General features: G+C 51.7%; 1 long non-coding RNA gene across 1 annotated transcript; it reads left to right on the top strand.

Annotated features, from left to right (window-relative positions):
- The first annotated feature begins 422 nt into the window (after positions 1–422).
- Positions 423–5109, top strand: LOC119955687. Its single transcript, XR_005458515.1, has 2 exons — positions 423–536; positions 1847–5109. It is a non-coding gene; the product is annotated as an uncharacterized LOC119955687 (long non-coding RNA).
- The last annotated feature ends 841 nt before the right edge of the window (positions 5110–5950 follow it).

The raw sequence follows: 5950 nt of genomic DNA, 5'->3' as shown, positions 1-5950 counted from the left end.
TCACTCACTCACTCACTCACCTCACTCACTCACTCACTCACTCACTCACTCACTCACTCACTCACTCACTCACTCACTCACTCTCTGTTTCTCTCTCTTTCTCTTTCTCTTTCTCTTTCTCTTTCTCGCTCCCCCCATCCCTCTCTCCCTCCCCGTCTCCCTCTCCCTGTCTCTCTCTCTTCCAATCTCTCTCTTCCCATCTCGGGGGCCCCGGCACTGATCCCCGCGGCACGCCGGCACTGATCCCCGCGGGACCCCACCAATCCCCGCGGGGCCCCGGCACTGATCCCCGCGGGGCCCCGGCACTGATCCCCGCGGGACCCCCACACCGATCCCCGCGGGACGCCAGCACTGATGCCTGCGGGACCCCGGCCCGGAATTGATCCCTGCGGGACTCCACTCTCTTTCATTCTCTCACAAACTTATCTCCTTTCTGCAACAGGTTTTCGGTTTAATCGCAGCTGCGGTCTTCGCCTATGATGCCTATCTTATCTTCCCCAGTCTGAAGCAGAAGCAGCACGTACCAGCGGCCACAGGTTAGCCATGGCACAGCGGACAGCGTGGGCACCTGCTGAAGCAGTCCCACTCGTATCAGCTACATTAACAGCAAATCTGTATTAACAACTCATCACAGTGGACATATATACACGGGAGAGAGGGGCAGGTGTTTACACATCCCTGTCCACATCTAGACTGACCCTGCCTCTGGTTGATGTGCCTGAGAGTAGGGGTGGGGAGAACAGGCTGTTGTGGGGAGGGGGAAGCATGAACGATAGGCGGGGATAATAATAATAATCACTTATTGTCACAAGTAGGCTTCAGTGGTTACTGTGAAAAGCCCCTAGTTGCCACATTCCAGTGCCTGTTCGGGGAGGCCGGTATGGGAATTGAACCCGCGCTGCCGCCTTACAAGCTAGCTATTTAGCCCAGTGTAGCTAAACCAGCCCGGCATGAAGAAGGGGAGGAGAGCTGGTGACAGATATGGGGTGGGACAGGGGTGGTGAAAAGGTAGCAAATGTGTGGTGGGGCATGCCACACCTGTCCTCGGGGCATTTGATTGGGACAGTGACGAGGGAGCTTTACTCTGTATCTAACCCCGTGCTGCCCCTGTCCTGGGAGTGTTTGATGGGGACAGTGTAGAGGGAGCTTTACTCTGTATCTAACCCCGTGCTGTACCTGTCCTGGGAGTGTTTTGATGGGGACAGTGTAGAGGGAGCTTTACTCTGTATCTAACCCCGTGCTGCCCCTGTCCTGGGAGTGTTTGATGGGGACAGTGTAGAGGGAGCTTTACTCTGTATCTAACCCCGTGCTGTACCTGTCCTGGGAGTGTTTGATGGGGACAGTGTAGAGGGAGCTTTACTCTGTATCTAACCCCGTGCTGTACCTGTCCTGGGAGTGTTTGATGGGGACAGTGTAGAGGGAACTTTACTCTGTATCTAGCCCCGTGCTGTACCTGCCCTGGGAGTGTTTAATGGGGATGATGTAGAGGGAGCTTTACTCTGTATCTAACCCCGTGCTGTACCTGTCCTGGGGGTGTTTGATGGGGACGGTGTAGAAGGAGCTATACTCTGTATCTAACCCCGTGCTGTACCTGTCCTGGGAGTGTTTGATGGGGACAGTGTAGAGGGAACTTTTCTCTGTATCTAACCCCGTGCTGTACCTGTCCTGGGAGTGTTTAATGGGGACAGTGTAGAGGGAGCTTTACTCTGTATCTAACCCGTGCTGTACCTGTCCTGGGAGTGTTTGATGGGGACAGTGTAGAGGCAGCTTTACTCTGTATCTAACCCCGTGCTGGGAGTGTTTTGACTGAATATTAACTTTCTCCTCTCGTTCCTGTTTTCCGCAGCTCCCCCAGATTATGTTCCCTGATTTGGGGATTCGAGACGTTGAGATGAAAAGATGTCCGGGGGACCTGAAACAGGCCTTGTTTTCCCAGCCTGGCCCAGATATGAGATCGCAGGAACCCATTCCGATGTCAACTCACCGTCTCTCCCAATCCAGATCCCTCATTAACCTGACTCCCATCCCCACCTGCACCCCAACACTGCCCCCTCATGCTGCCGTTCCCAATTCCAAACCTATTGTCCCCACCCTACCCCACCCCCACCCCATTCCGACCTTTCCCCACTCCCAATGCCAGAGCTTCTTCCTGACCTGCCTCTTACCCCTATCCTACCCCCAAACCTTTGACCTCCCTCCCCTCACAGTCACCTTTGACCTCCCTCCCCTCACAGTCACCTCTTCCTCCTCCATCTCTCTCTCTCATCATTCCTCCGGCTTCTGCCTTCCTCCTCAATTCCGTTCCCTGCTCCCACCCTCTTCCACTCCCGCTCCAAAGTCTGAACTGCCTCTGGAGCCCGTTGTCGGGCCTAACACTACTTGAAGCCTGGGACTCATCATGCTCTACCCACCCAGCTTTGAAACCTAGTCCCTTCACTGTACGTCTGGAGAAGAAGCCCTGTGCCCTGCACTCCTCTTGTTTTTATTTATATAATCAGTGTTTCTAATTTATATAGAATGAGGTATTCATTGGGAAGGTGGGAGTGGGGGTTCCGGCCTTGCCCCTGCTCTCACTTTGAGGCCTTGTTAACTGGAGGTAAAACTGCAACCCTACTGGACTGGATGGCAACGTGCCAGGAAATGCCAGCAGAAAATTAATTGGAGGGCTGAACACTTCCAAGTATTCATTGAGAAAGATATCGGAGGTTGTGGGAAAAATGAGTAGTTGAGATTAATCGACTTGGATGTCCAAGATTCAGTATCTCTCTTCAATTGGAGCGGCTAATGGAGGATTGTGTATGTTGGGAAGGAGAAACAACCTCCAGGAAGTTGTGCTGGAAGGATGGGAGTGGGGTGGCAGAGGAGGAGGGGACGTTTAGTGAGGTAGAGCGAGGGTGCTGAAATCTACGCCAAGCCGAGAGGATTGATTCAATCGTGGGGGTTCAATGTAGGCTGCGGCGTTTCCAAGGGCTGCAGCCTCAGCGACGTCCTGCGTCTTAACGATCAAGTAAATGTGAGACTGGGGGCAGGGGGGGGGGGGGGGGGGAGTGAATCCAGGCACTGAATTTGGGAGCCGGAGATGAGATGTTAGCATTTGCTTGTGGAGTGTTGTATCTGGCTTGATTTAAGTCCTGAAATCATTATGATGATGAGTCAGACTGTCAGCCAGGTCCCAAGTGCCTGTTTTTCTGCCCCATCCTCAACATTTACCTTCCCCATCGCCACCCCTCCTTCCCCCTCCCCTCCATCTCCCAATATACCGGCCGCACCAGCCATTTTAGTTACATTGGAACAAAGATCTTCATAGTTATGAGGGGTAGTCGGAGATTCTTGGGTTATTTCCGCTGCAGTTGGAGCAGGCTACGTGGCAATTAAATCAAGTTTCTGTAAAATTATACAGAGACTGTGAGCAAAAGTATAAATGGGCACTTTGCTTCGAGTGTATATTGGAATGGGTTGTTGATGTTAAAACTGCCACTGTCAATGAAGGATTGCGACAATGGGCAAGAGAGCTGATTTGGATTTAAAGTCAGACGCTGGTGCCCTGTTGTGAGAGAGGGGCTGGAAGACATGGGCTTCATTCAACCTGATGGCTGTTTCCCGATTCTTGCAATCCAGTTCCAATTAATATTCTGGATTTGCTGCAACCGCTTCTTTTCCACATGTTCTCCCCGCTCCCCATCCCCCACACTGTGGAAATCCCCAATGGATCTGCAGTCTTCATTCCAATCCCCCTCCTCATTCTGAGGCCTGAATATCAGCCTCATGACTACTGTCTCCACCCTCTCGCCCCTCCAGCATTGGAGTGCCTTCTCTCAACCTTTGCGCCTCATTGACCAGCGCCCCTTGTCCTCCAGAGTAAAAGGAAGCTGGGGAGGAGGAAGATTAGTAGATGGAGAGGGGCGCAGGGAAGAACATGGAACTGGGAGTGGCTCCAGAAGTGCCTTAACAGAGAACAAGAATAAGAAAGCGGCTTCAATTTCATTTTAGAAAATGTCATCACATCTTGTGTCTTAAATGTAACATAGGTGTGTCATTGCGTTTGGGAGGGTGGGTTAATTGTAACATTTCATTTCCTGGGTCAAGCAGCGCCGCAATACTGGCGATGAGGCTGGCTCTTGTGGACTGAGCTGGTGGAATCCCCTTTAGGCACCAACTGAACTGCCAATAGATGCGAAGGCTTAAGAGAGATGATTGGAGTTTATTAATGGAATAAAAGATTACATGGAGGGATTTTGACCGTGCCGCATATTTCTGGTCCGCGAATCATTTCACCCAGTTGCTGGACCCTAAAGGGATCCTAACGGTCTCAGTGCTTTGTCTCTGGTGTTAATGACTGTGTTGTGATGTATCTGTGTGTCCATGCCTGCTCACTGGTTGTAGTACACCGTAATCGTAGTGTCAACCCCTGTCTGTGAAGCATCTCCATTCACAAATGCAAGGGGGATATATTTTGTCTTAATTTTGTGCCAATTGTAGCCAGGGATTTTGCCCTGATGTTCACGTATAGGATTGGGTGCTCGGTTCTTCGCGAACTCACCAAGGACCTCGGAAGCAGGACATTGCCATTGTAACCTGGCGCAACACCACCCCCCAATGGCAGGGAATAACAACTGCAGCATTTTGGTTCACTGCTTTCGCCATTGTTATTTGCTGCTTCTTAAACCAGTCCCCGGGTTTACTCCCCTCACGCTCCTTTTTCCCAGAAGCAACCTTCTTGCTTCTGAGAGGGGCCCCCCATCTCGCCCCCCACCCTTCTCTATCCCCCCTCCCACCCTTCTCTCTTTCCCCCCCCCTTCTCTCCAACCTCCACGATATGATGCTGCTGGATGTCTGGCGGGAGCCTCTCCGGGGCCTTTCGATTCTTGTCTGGCGATCTCCTTTAATCGCGGATGCCTTGATGGTTCTTTTGCCCTCACTGCCCCAGCAGAGGTGGGGTCGGAGGGTCTGGGGCACCGACTCGGGGAGGGAAGCATTGCCACGTTAAAGGCTGTGGTTCCCCCTGCTGCGGCATTTGTTTATTCCGAGGTTTGATTGAAACTTACTGTGTGTCGCTTTAACAAGGCTCATCGGTTCGTTAGCTAATAAAAACAAATCATTTAAAATCTACCACTTTTGTGTGTTTCATCCATCTGCCTACCTCAGCCAATCAGAGCAGCCTCTGCTGACTTTGCCATGTCATTTCCTCTGGTGAAGCTCGCAGAGCAACAGGAGGCCATTCAGCCCCTCTCGTCCATTACACAGGAGCAGGAGGCGACCATTCAGCCCCCTCCAATCCATTACACAGGAACAGGAGGAGGCCACTCGGACTCTCTTGAGTGTACCCATGAACAGAAGTGCCACATTCAGCCCCTGCAATCCATTACACAGGAGCCTAAGAAGCCCCGTTCAGCCCCTCTTGAGCCTGTTACACAGGAACAGGAGGAGGGACCATTCAGCTCCCCTCTTACCTATTACAAAGGAACAAGAGGAGGCCATTCAGCCCCTCAAACCTGTTACATAGGAACAGAAGGAGGCCATTTGGTCTTTCTTGTGCCTGTTACCCAGGAATAGGAGGAGGCCACTCAGCCCCTCGAGTCCATTATACAGGAACAGGAGGAGGCCATTCTGTCCCCTCCAATTCATTACACAGGAACAGGAGGAGGTCACTCTGCCCCCTCCAATCATTGTGCTGGAATAGGAGGAATCCTTTCAGCCCCTCTCATGGGATCAGGAGGATGGGGTGTGGAGAGGTGGGGGTGGAAAGGTGAAGAGTAGCTGTCTGATCCATGGGAAGAGCGTCATTACTTAAAAGGAGCAAATGTCAATTTGGCTATAATGTGGGTTGGCGCTGGAGAAGTCAGAATGTACAGTTGTATTAGCTACAGAGTTGAATTGTTTTGTAAATGCAGTGATTTCTTTCCATCAATTGATAGCTCTGCGATTAGTTAACCTGAGAGACTCCGCATTC

The sequence above is a fragment of the Scyliorhinus canicula genome, chromosome 21 (genome assembly GCF_902713615.1).
Source record: "Scyliorhinus canicula chromosome 21, sScyCan1.1, whole genome shotgun sequence".
Taxonomy (NCBI): Eukaryota; Metazoa; Chordata; class Chondrichthyes; order Carcharhiniformes; family Scyliorhinidae; genus Scyliorhinus; species Scyliorhinus canicula.
The sequence above is the reverse complement of the archived record's forward strand: the minus strand, read 5'-3'. Positions and strand labels throughout refer to the sequence as shown.